At 41.9% G+C, this 13485-nt stretch overlaps 1 long non-coding RNA gene across 4 annotated transcripts; it reads right to left on the reverse strand.

Moving 5' to 3' along the window:
- Positions 1-3333: 3333 nt before the first annotated feature.
- LOC116800998 lies at positions 3334-4897 on the reverse strand. 4 transcript variants are annotated; one of them, XR_004361707.1, is made up of 4 exons: positions 4885-4897; positions 3786-4289; positions 3600-3682; positions 3334-3545 (listed from the first exon to the last, which is right to left on the reverse strand). It is a non-coding gene; the product is annotated as an uncharacterized LOC116800998 (long non-coding RNA). The 4 variants fall into 4 exon arrangements; XR_004361706.1 differs by lacking the exon at positions 4885-4897 and adding an exon at positions 4363-4629; XR_004361708.1 differs by lacking the exon at positions 4885-4897 and having other exon boundaries at positions 3786-3960; positions 4047-4622.
- Between the last annotated feature and the right edge of the window lie 8588 nt (positions 4898-13485).

The following is a 13485-nucleotide window of genomic DNA, read 5'->3' on the forward strand; positions in this document are numbered from 1 at the left end:
AATGTACCTGAAACAATACAAATTAATGCAATCATAATTAACAAATAGCATATATAATACTTACCAAATACTATTTTTGCATCCATTTCCATGGCTATTCCGTTGCGGCGGCTCTCTGCTACAAATCTTAAAACGGCGGCCCCAAGCTGCCAATCCTGACGCTATGGCCACAAGACGCGGCGCACCTGGCTTCCTTCGGTGACAGACCGAGCCACAATCCTCTCTGATGACTTCTTCGCCACGAGACGACTCCACCACCATATAGACAGCGGCTCTCAAGAAATGCAATGACGGCTGCGTGGGGCAACTCATTGCAACTCCTCTTCCTGACGAACGGCAATTTTATCTGCAATATATTCAAACAATTGCATAAAACTGCCACTGACGATACAACTGATACTCACCAAATGACGGCAGCGATGGATGCCGATACCAAGAACAACTAACCTGCAATCGCCGGCCGGACAAAATTGTTGCAAGTGGCCCACTTCCAGCGGCCGCAACAGACCACTGCCAAAATGCAACAAAACTTACCTGCGATGACTCCTGAGGCTCTCTGCGACGCGGTGCTCCTGTCCTTCTGATGGGGGTACCTGAAAAGAAATAAATAAAACAATGTTAGTCTAAAATTTTAATGTTTTCTGCAAAATAATTTCATTTTATAAATGTAAACAAAACATGCAAGCTGATAATGTTACCAATCATGTCAATGTCTGAAATCCATGCCTACAAAATACTAACTTAAAAATTAATACTAACAAACTATGTCCAAGCCCCAAACTCACCCCAAGCTATGTTAAACTCAAAAATTCAAATTATTGTACCTACATATTGCATTTATTGTAATCAAAGGCAAAATAAAATTGTGGATGCGGAACAGAATTCATTCTGTCTCCGTACCTCCACCTACAAAGTTAAAAAAAGCCAACTTTTTGCCTTTTAACACAAAAAAATCGACAACATTACGATGCCGTCTCCACCTCCTGATGCCACTACTCCAATAAGGATCACTAGCGCGGAGCTGACGCCACACAAATCAATCGCACTATTTGTTCCCAAATTGTATACTTTTCCTCAGTATCGCATCATCCACGAATTTTCCGAAAACCTACAACGAAGGGAAATTAATAAGAATATGATACAAAAGAAAATTTAATTAAGGACAAATATAAATTAACAAACCAGACAGTCAAATAAATAGACGCCAACAGGCGACTCTATCCCGCTGACAATAAGCACGCAAATGCTTCTTTCAAGCTCGTAAACTCTGAAACAAGGAAGCACAAGCTAATACTGGGATTTACGAACTTTAACAAAACACTTATCTAATTGCCAACTCGACGACACTAAGCCCGCGGCTCTCCTGTTGCTATGTTCCAAAAACAAAGGGCCTCCAAATTAGTTACAAAACGTTCCTGAAAAAACAAAATGTTAATACAACCAAAAAAAAAAAAAAAACTATTAGAACACTCACCACCAGATTAGCTTCCACCTAATGTACCTGAAATTAAAACCAAAAATAAATGCATTAATTATAAAAACAAACAAACAAATTACAAAAAACCAAAAAAAACAATTAGAATACTCACCACCAGATTAGCTTCCTCCTAATGTACCTGAAATCAAAATCAAAATAAAGGCATTAATCATATAAACAAGCAAACAAATTGCAAAAAACAATTGGAAAACTCACCACCAGATCAGCTTCCACCTAATGTACCTGAAATCAAAACCAAAATAAATGCATTAATAATAATAACAAACAATTATAAACACAATACTTACCTTCTACTTACCTCCCATTAATTTCCTGAAAAAACACAAAATTACACTATCATAACAATAAATACTCACCCAATCTCTATTTTCACACATTTCCATGGCCCCAATCGTTGCGACGGCCTCGGCAACTAATCCTGTTCCGGAGGCTCCAAGCTGCCAAACCTGGCGAAATGGCAACAAGACGCGGCGCACCTAGCTACTCTCGTTGAACGACCAAGCCGCAATCTAAACTGACGACGCCTCTGCCAAAACGAGACAGATCCCTCCACAACAATGACGACCGGCAAAGCTGACCTGCAATTTAACAAACTCCATAAATAATTGCATACATCTACCACTGAGGGTGGCAGAGAGAACCACCAAATGACAGCGGCGCGGGATAAACTCTCCACCTATAAATTACCTGCAACGCTATCCGGACATAAATGTTGCAAGTGGCGCGCATCCAGCGTCCGTAGCAAATTCCCTGCCAAACACATCTAATACTCACCTCCAATGACTCTCGAGGACTCCAGCAACTCGGTCCTTCCGTCCTTCTGGCGGGGGTACCTGAAAAGAAATAAATTGTACAATATTAGTACTAAATTTCAATGTTTTTTGTAAATTAATTTCAATTTATTAATGTAAACAAAACATGCAAGATGATAATGTTACCAGTCCATGTCTCTGTCTATAATCTAAAGCCTATGAAAAAAAATACTAACTTAATATTAAATACTAACTATGTCCAAGCCCCAAACTCACCCCATGCAATGTTAAACTCTAAATTCAAATAATTGTACCTACATATTGCATAAAATGTAATCAAAGGCAAAATAAATTTGTGGATGCGGAACAGAATTCATTCTGTCTCCGTACCTCCACCTACAAAGATAAAACTGGAGAGCACATTAGTGCATACAAGGGATGCCCCGTCTACAAGGCCGAAAAACAAAAGCTTGCGGCAAACAACATTGACACAAATAATATACGAACAATCAAAGACGCAACCAACAACTTTTATAGACGTCAAGGACCTCCTCCACGCAATAACACCCCACGGCTGCCGCACAGCACAGCAATCCTGAGCAGATCGATCGCTGAAGCCCGCCAGGAGGCAGCCAGAAAGTCAATGTCAAATCCTTTCCGACAAAATATTAACGACAGAAGGCCACGATTTTCCTCGCATGACACTGCCATTCAGATGCGTCTGAATAAATGGCGCCGAAACTCAAACAACATACCCAAAAAGGGTAGGAAATCTTCAAAAAACAATGCAAAGCCAAGACTGGTACCGAAGACAAGCAACCCAGCGCAAAAACATCTGGAAAACTACCAGGACATGCTCCGAAAACAACGGAGTGAAAAAAATGACCAAGAACCTGGAAAGGGTACTTCAAATCCCACGCAATTTGGCAATGACAGCCCCCCGACCACCAGCAGAGCTGCCAGAGCTAGTTTCAAGCCAAGAATTATTGAAGAAGCCACGCCATCGCCAAGAAACTCCAATCCTTACTTACAAAAAGGATTCTCTGACGACCCCACAAGAAACTTAGCAAATAGAGTCGACAATTTAGAAAAGAAAATTGACAGTTTATTGGCCTTAATTATTCAAGGAACAGATAACAATCTTGACATGGATACATCCAATTAAATTTACTCTTACTTATATCTACTCTTACTTATATCTATTCTAACGATATCCATATCCGACCGAAAAGTGCACGTCAGTCTGCTCCAAACTCCTTCACGGTCATCAACTTCCTCGACGCAGCCCAATTTTCCTGGAATACTAATTCAATTATAAAATGGCAAAGGAATATAAACAACACTCTCACCTCAACGCACCCGAATAAACAAGCCTACGACAACGCACTCCAGCTGATCCTGACGATACGATACGGAAAAAACCAACCAGAGCCTAAAAGACGAATCGGAAGATCGATATGAAAAGGATTAGCTCGGCAGAAACATGATGAATATAAGGCGACTCGCTGCAGCAATTTATGCACAACGTCACTTACCTGAAATTTTTGCCGCACGGTCCTTTGAAGTATCTATTATCAACGCTGAAATCTACACAAATTGATGCTCTGCAAAAGACGGGCCAACAACGCTTCCACCTCGTCGAACAGGACACTCTGCTGCTCCCATAAATTTCCAGCTTGACGAGCGCCAACAGCGAGTTGACGCTAAAACCTAAAAGTAAACAATCAACAACAAATTAAATAAACAAAATAAAATCAAACAAAGCAAATACCTCACCCACTGCAGACATAGCTTACCCACATCCTATGCATTAGACAAGAGGAGACGGCTCCACCAAACGTAAAACAAAAAAGCCAACTTTTTGCCTTTTAACACAAAAAAAATCGACATCATTACGATGCCGTCTCCACCTCCTGATGCCACTTCTCCAATAAGGATCACTAGCGCGGAGCTGACGTCACACAATTAAACCGTACCACTTGTCCTCAAATTGTATACTTTTCCTCAGTATCGCATCTTCCACAAATTTTTCCGAAAACCTACAACGAAAAGAAAATTAATAAGAATAGGATACAAAGAAAATTAATTAAGGACAAATATAAATTTACAAACCGGACAGGCAAATTAATAGACGCCAACAGGCGACTCTATCCTGCTGATGAAAAGCACGCAACTGCTTTTTCCAAGATTGTGAACTCTGAAACAAGGAAGCACAAGCTAATACTGGGAATTATTTACTTTAAATAAACACTTATCTAATTGCCAATTCGACGACACTAAACCCGCGGCTCTCCTGTTGCAATGTTTCAAAAACAAAGGGCCTCCAAATTAGTCACAAAACGTACCTGTAAAACAAAAGACTAATGTAACCATAAAACAATTAAAATACTCACCACCAGATTAGCTTCCACCAAATGTACCTGAAAAACAAAAACAAAATTAATGCAATAATTATAAAAACACATAAATTATAAATATAATACTTACCTCCCACCAAATGTACCTGAAAAGAAAAACACAAAATTCCTTTCCTCAGTATCGCATCTCCCACGGATTTTCCGCTAACCTACAACGAAAGGAAAAATTTTAATAAGAATATGATACAAAATATAATTAATTAAGGACAAAGCAAACCGGACAGGCAAATAACCAGGCGACAATAGGCGACAACAGGCGGCTCCATCTTGCTGACGATAAGCATGCAACTGCTCTTTCCAAGATTGTAAATTCTGAAACGAGGAAGCACAAGCTAAAACTGGGAATTAATTACTTTAACAAAACACTTATCTAATTGCCAACTCGACGACCCTAAACCCGCGGCTTTTCCGCTGCCATGTTCCAAAAACAAAGGGCCTCCCAATTAGTTACAAAACGCAGCTGAAAAACAAAATATTAATGCAACCTTAAAAACAATTATAACACTTACCACCAGACTAGCTTCCACCTAATGTACCTGAAAAACAAAAATAAAACAAAACAAAATTAATGCAATAATTATAAAAACAAAAAATTATAAATATCATACTTACCTCCCACTAAACGTACCTGAAAAAACACAAAATGACACAATCACAAAATCAAATAACAAATATAATACTCACCCAATCTCTAATTTTACTTCCATTTCCATGGCCCCAATCGTTGCGACGGCCCTCGGCAACTAATCACGTTCCGGAGGCTCCAAGCTGCAAACCCTGACGAAATGGCCACAAAACGCGGCGCACCTAGCCACCCTAGATGAACGACCAAGCCACAATCATCACTGTCGACTCCTCTGCCATAATGAGACAGATCACACCACAATAATGGCAGCAGCTCCAAAACTACGTGACGACCGCTGTTCCGGACCTTTCTTCAGGCATCCTCTTCCCGACGACCGCCGAAGCTGACCTGCAATCTAACAAGCTAAATAAATAATCGCAAACATCTACCACTGAGGGTGGAAGAGAAAACCAACAAATGACAGCGGCGCGTCATATTCTTACCACCAATAAATTACCTGCAACGCTTTCCGGACATACATATGGCAAGTGGCGCGCATCCAGCGTCCGAAGCAAATTTCCTGCCAAATCACAACTAATACTCACCTCCAATGACTCTTGAGGCCTCCAGCAACTCGGTGCTTCCGTCCTTCTGGCGGGGGTACCTGAAAAGAAATAAAATGTATAATATTAGTACCTAATTTCAATGTTTTTTGTAAAATTACTACAAATTATTAATGTAAACAAAACATATAAGATGATAATGTTACCAGTCCATGTTTCTGTCTATAATCTAAGCCTAAAGCAAAAAAAAAAAAAAAATACTAACTAAATATTAAATACTAACTATGTCCAAATCCCCAACTCACCTCATGCAATGTTAAATTCTAAATTCAAATAATTGTACCTATATATTGCACAAAATGTAATCAAAGGCAAAATAAATTGTGGATGCGGAACAGAAGTCATTCTGTCTCCGTACCTCCACCAGTAAAGTTGAAAAAAAATAAGATGATAATGTTACCAGTCCATGTTTCTGTCTATAATCTAAGCCTAAAGCAAAAAAAAAAATACTAACTAAATATTAAATACTAACTATGTCCAAATCCCCAACTCACCTCATGCAATGTTAAATTCTAAATTCAAATAATTGTACCTATATATTGCACAAAATGTAATCAAAGGCAAAATAAATTGTGGATGCGGAACAGAAGTCATTCTGTCTCCGTACCTCCACCAGTAAAGTTAAAAAATCGAGGCCTTTGAGCGAAAGGAATACTGCTCAGCGGTTTTCCTTGACATCTCTGAGGCTTTCGACAGGGTATGGCATGAAGGCCTTCTGCTTAAACTAGCTAAAATATTACCATACAACCTATACATCATTCTGGAGAGCTATCTTACAAACAGAACGTTCGAGGTGAAAGACCAAGCTGGAGAGACCTCGAGAACAGGACAAATAGGCGCAGGGGTGCCTCAAGGAAGTAATCTTGGACCACTACTCTATTCTATCTTCTCCTCAGACATGCCTCTTCCATATATCCACCGCCCCTCACCAACAGAAAGAATTATGCTCTCAACTTACGCAGACGACACTATAGTACTCAGCTCAGACATACTACCAACTGCCGCCACAAGAAACAACGAAAACTACCTTAGGACTTTTTCGGACTGGGCAGACAAATGGGGTATATCAGTAAATGCTTCCAAAACAGGACATGTCATCTATACATTAAAAAACGACATACCTACAAACCTAAAGACTATGAAGATCAAGGGTCAAGCTGTGAAAAAGGAAAGCAAGCAATCATACCTTGGCGTAATCCTTGACAGCAAACTAACACTCAGTCCTCATGTCACAAAGGTAGTGGGTAAATACTTGACAGCCTATAGAAAAATGTCATGGATCCTAAACGAAAGAAGCAAACTCCCTACTAATACTAAGATGCTGATCCTCAAATCAGTTCTATCGCCAATATGGCAGTATGCCATAGCAGCATGGGGTCCTCTTGTAACAGATGCACAGATAAGACGGCTCCAAGTTGAGGAAAACAAGAAAATGAGGGACATATTCAGAGCCGGAAGATACACGAAAAACCAAACTATAAGGGACCGTTTTTGTGTCAAAACAGTAGAAGAGTTCTATCAACAGGCTGTCCATAGGTTCTCAGAAACTACAAAATCGCACCCAAACATAGTTGTTCGCAGGATATTCTCTAGGCACTATATCCCGAATAGACTAGAAAGAAGTAGGCAGAGATACTTGAAAATGACAAGGGACCACATCACCCTAAAACAGATTGGACTGACTCTCTCACCTAAACTCTTAAAAATCCCAGATCTAGACGACTGCAGAACCTTAAAGAAGCGAAGCGAGAGAGAGAAAATAAGACAAACGCATCTAACTGAACTCCCTACTCTGCTAAGACTGGAGGAAGAGGAGAAAGAGCTCATAAGAATAAAAAAACAGGAAGAGAGGGAAAGAAAAGAAAGGGAAAACGAAAAGTGGCCTCCAGATAGATGGTGTGAATCGGAAATAAACCGATGTAATAAACAATATAGAAATGGCGACCTAACCAGGCAGGAAGTTATAGAAAGATTTAGAGGGCAACCATTAAATGTACAACGAATAATCCTACCTGACTACGAAGGGGACAAAAATTAAATCAAAACAAACCAGGGTAGGTGCAGAAGGCAGAAATAACTAAACTGGCGGAAGGGGTGGCAAAAAAATATTGAAAAGAAATGAAAGAAATACAAAAAGGCTAAAGGCTAATTTACAGGTTACATAAAAAAGGGAAATGCGCTTATAGATATAATGGTAAAATTAACTTAACTAAACACCTACTGGACAACAAAATTACGATGGCTGGATGGCTGCTTATATAAATCTTCTCTCCGGGCGTGATTAAAATCCATCTCTCCTTTCCAACCGAGGGATCTGTGACTCATCGGCTCCTGATGGATCCATCTGCTGCTGTAATGGACGCCACACCGGCGCTCCAACCTAAAAGAAAGATAATATGTCTTAGTTTTCTTTCTTTTTTCTAATAAACTAAATCACCAAACCTCTACAGTAAAAACAACAGCGCATCGGGCGCTCTAGCTCACCAAGGCAGCAACAACAACAGCAGCAAGGCCAGCAACAATGGCGGCAGAGACCAAGCGGTGTGCTGAACAGCTCGCTGGCCACACCCACCACTCCTGTAGGCCCTGAAAGAGGGAGCTGAAGTTCCTGAAATCTGAAGGTCCAACTCCAATGTGACGCTCTCAGCTCCGAGCTCAGCGACGGCGTTGCAAATTCGGCGTCTTTAGGAGAGGTTGCTTCAGCTCGTGGCGTGGTCTTTCCCCAGCGGCAGCAGTAGCAGCAACGGCAGCGGCATCGGGATCGGCGGCCTATGCTTGGCCGAGTAAATCCCAGAATCGGTCCTTTGGCGATGTGATGCCGAGTGGCGGTATGCGTCCACAGGGACTGCCTGGACTGATTGGGCAGGAGACGGCAGCGGGCCTGGACATGGGCGTCACCAGCAACATGGCAGCCACGCGCAGTCCATCCCCCGGTGGCAACAGTCTGGAAATGCAGCAACAGCGGCGCATGCAATCCTCGGAATGACGACAGTGGCAACATTTCTTCAACAGGGTAGCGGTACCTTGAGGCGGCCACACCAACTCCAGCAGCAGCAATAACAGCAATATTGGCAGCAGCAGCACTTAATTGGATGCAGCATTTTCCATTTGACAACATTCCGACGACCAGACTCCTCGCTTGGCCTCTGATGTTTCGCCCTGGAAGAAAAAAGATGAATGGATTAATTTCCTTTTCTCCCTCAAGCTAGGGTATAAAAACTGCTCTCCTGGACAACCGGCTTTTTCCTGTATATGACACTGGACTGCGGCGCATGCTTTCCCGCCCGCCACTGATAGGATGACCGCATCAGGACTGACGGGACAGACGTCAGGACAGACTAAGGAAGTCCTGATTTAGGATACTGGAGCGCCTAGTACCAGAGTATCCGCCAGTGGATGCTTATGCAGCGGCAAGTCGTCGGAAATCTTATGGTTGGAGCAGCACTTTGGGTATTTCCGCTCCAGTAGAAGCAGCTGGTGACACAAAGGCAGTGGTAGCAGTGTCAGCGCTCCTGGCAAGCCGGCCTTCTCTTTTTGAAGACGCGGGACTGCATCTGGCGCCTCACTAGCGTCTCCTCCCTGAAAGAAGAGATTATTAGTAGGAGCACGAGACCAACAAAAGCCTAAACTTACCATGGCAGCGTCAACAGAAACAGCAGCAGCAAGACCAGAAACAGCAACAACAGAAGCCCGACAACTTTCTTATAGAAACGGCGGCGCATCCATTTCTCGGAACAGCAGCAGCAACAGAGGCGTCTCTTGGGTGCGAGCGGCGGCACTGCTAATAGCCCTCATATATGCAGATCCATTAGGCGTCGACACATCCATCAGCAACAGCGTTAGCAACGGTGGCGGCAGCAGCAGAGAGATCTCATTGCAGCAATAGCCAAATTGCATGCATTCCAGGACTCGACTCATGTTGGCCCTGGCTTTTCTTCGTACACCTAAATTGGCGGCTGATTTCACCCTGAAAAATTGAAGCATCGGTTATATCGAAATGAACTAGGCGGCGACACACTCACCAGCAGCAGCAACAACAACAACAGCGGCAGCAGTAGCAGGAAATGACCTCACGGAACAATCCAATTGGCACTTTCCGGAGCCCGTATTTCTCGCCAGGTCGTTGGCCAGTCACATGGGCCTGCGCGATGGAGATTATGACGATTATCTGCCCGGTGGACGGCCACAAGATGGAATCGGCCCGTTTCTGCCCACCGGACCTGCGCCAGGATAGCAGCAACGGCAGCGGACTATGTATGCGCAGTTATAGACGTCAGCAACAGTGGCGGCAGCAGCAGGAAATGTTTGTCTGCAGTCTCCTAATGGCAATTTCTTGCTCAGTTGAAATGGACCTGCAATTTTCAAAAAGATACAAACATGAGACTCGGCTCAAATTGGAACATCACACAGACTGTACTCACGTATACACACAGACAAACTGAAGCCTATAGATGACGCTGACTGCGGCTCACTTTTTCCTCAAAAGGTTGTGCGTGCACCAAAGTCGACGGGCCACGCCGACCGATGATTGCAGCACACCGACATCTCCGCAGCATCTACGTTATCAGCACCACTGAAAGCAGAAACAGGTTTTACTATTGGGCAATGCGCAGAAAAATTAAATATTACAATAAGAAATACATACACAATTTTTCTGCCTCGTTTCCGCTTGAAGTGAGACCCTTGCCTGCATATGCCATTGACACTGACATGCGCGGTGAAAAATACTGGAATTCCGAAAATACTAACCTGAACACTTCCAGTATTTCTGCCCGATAGTCGATAGGCTGACGACAAATTAAATTGGTAGCATATCGATATCCCGCCGCGCCTTCTGACTATCGAAAAAGCCTGCCTTCGCGCCTAGCCCAAATTTGCAAGTCAGTTGAGATCATAAAACCGACAGAGGCGCGCGCGTAATAGTAACTACAAGTGAAGCCAGCAGCAACAACAACAACTAATGGACGGCCAGAACGTGAACCAAAGCGGAGGATGGGCATCGGTTCTATCCATATCATCTGACGACAGCAACTGCTCATCCTCGCCGCCTTCTGTTATAGTCTCATCGCTGGATACCAAATCATCGTTAAACTTTATCTTAAAATTACTTACCTTAACTATTTTCTCCTATTCCATAAGCTATTTCCTAAGTAACGTAATATTCAAACTTAAATACCACTTTAGAACCATGGCGCGCAAAAAACTGCCGCCAAATATTTCAAAAACATGGCGCGCAAAAACTACCGACAAATATTTCAAAAACATGGCGCGCATAAAACTACCGACAAATATTTCAAAAATGTTCTCCTTCAAATTTAAATTATAAATTAATGTAATTCACCGCCACCAGTTAGAGACTCATCATTGTTAAACAATTATTAAAATTTACTTACCATAACTACTTCTATTCCATATGCTATATCCTAATGTAATATTTAAATTTAAATTCCACACTAGAACCATGGCGCGCAAGACAGCCGCCAAGTAATTTCAAAAATGTCTCCCGCAATTTTTAATGATAAATTATTACTTTAATCTATGGCATGCATATCTGCAGCCAAAAAATCCGAAAATGTAATTTGCCACAAATTGTCACTATATATTTTTAAGCAAAAATCAGAGGACAATAAAATGACAACGCCACCAGACGTTGAAAATAATAAAAAAAAAAAAAAAAAAAAAAAAAAAGCAAATAAATCAACGCAATTATAAAAGCAATCAAATACTCACCCCAGACTAGCTTCCTCTTTAAGTACCTGAAAAACAATAATAAACGCAACTATATAAACAAATATACACCAATATAATACTTACCTTAAATTAAATTCCACTCAATGTACCTGAAACAACAAAAATTAATGCAATCATAATTAACAAATAGCATATATAATACTTACCAAATTCTATTTTTACATCCATTTCCATGGCAATCTCGTTGCGGCGGCTCTCTGCAACAAATCTCGAACTGGCGGCCTCAAGCAACCAATCCTGAAGCTATGGCCACAAGACGCGACGCACCTGGCTTCCTTCGCTCAATAAAAACGCAATGACGGCTGCGCTGGACAACTATTCGCAACTCTTCCCGACGACCGGCAATATGCATCTACAATACAAACAAACTCATTAAACAATTGCATAAAGCTGCCATTGACGATATAATCGGATCTTCACCAAACGACGGCTGCGTGGGATGACGCAGCTGAGAACAAATCACCTGCAACTTGTTGCAAGTTGCCCACTTCCAGCGGCCGCAACAGACCACCGCCAAAATGCAACAAAACTTACCTGTGATGACTCCTGAGGCTCTCTGCGACGCGGTGCTCCTGTCCTTCTGATGGGGGTACCTGAAAAGAAATAAACAAAACAATGTTAGTCTAAAATTTTAATGTTTATTGCAAAATAATTTCATTTTAAAAATGTAAACAAACATGCAAGCTGATAATGTTACCAATCATATCAATGTCTGAAATCCTTGCCTACAAAATACTAACTTAAAATTAATACTAACTATGTCCAAGCCCCAAACTCACCCCATGCTATGTTAAACTCAAAAATTCAAATTATTGTACCTACATATTGCATTTATTGTAATCAAAGGCAAAATAAAGTTGTGGATGCGGAACAGAATTCATTCTGTCTCCGTACCTCCACCTACAAAGTAAAAATATTGCATAAAATGTAATCAAAGGCAAAATAAATTTGTGGATGCGGAACAGAATTCATTCTGTCTCCGTACCTCCACCTACAAAGATAAAAAAAATATGAAAGAGAATATAAATGCCAAAAATGCCCAAAGAGACCCCCTCTCGATCACCAATACTGCTGCAGTCAATGTTGGCGCCAAAAGCAGCATCTCGAAGGGGAAATCGCCGTCTTCTCCTTCATTCTCTTCACAAATACACAAAAGAAATTCACTCCCCACAATGACTCAAACAAATACAGCCGCACACACAAACACCGACGCTACTCAAAGAGAGTTTTTATCCACCACAGCGACCAGCACTAATGCAGCCGCAGCCACTAATACGGACACAGAATTTTCCCCTCCTTCTATTACACACACACAAATAAATAAAGCTACCAAAACTAATTTAGAAAGCTGCTCTAGACCTTCCGCGCTTGCCAATTCAGAAACTCAACTCAACAAAGCCAATGATATTGACAGTGGGGAAATTGCTTCCCCACTTATACAAATTAACGAAAGCAAGCAGGAGGAAAAACCAAGTACAACTGCCAAAGCTTTCTGGTCAATTTTTAACCCTAAGCCGGACACTTCTAAACTCAGCCTAAGCATGAAACCCACCACTCGCTCCATAAATACTGGGAAAAGAAGCATTTCCCCTCACCAAAGGAGTGCTTCTTTACGCCCTGATGCTCAGGGCGATTTAAAAATAAAATTACCCAACAATAGATCCATGCCCACTGTGGGGAATTTAGCAACAGCTCGCACCCTTAGTCGGCCTGCTGCCAAGCGGGACTTATTTAAATCACCGTCCAAGAGCCCAGACGAGCAGCCCATGAGTTTCTCGGAAGTGGTTGCTGGAACAGGTCCAATCTTTGTGGCACCTTCAGTTCCGGCTCCAACTACGAAAACCCCGGCCAAGAGGACTAATGACGATCTGGACTGCTC

This window comes from Drosophila sechellia, chromosome 3L (genome assembly GCF_004382195.2).
Source record: "Drosophila sechellia strain sech25 chromosome 3L, ASM438219v1, whole genome shotgun sequence".
NCBI classification, from domain to species: domain Eukaryota; kingdom Metazoa; phylum Arthropoda; class Insecta; order Diptera; family Drosophilidae; genus Drosophila; species Drosophila sechellia.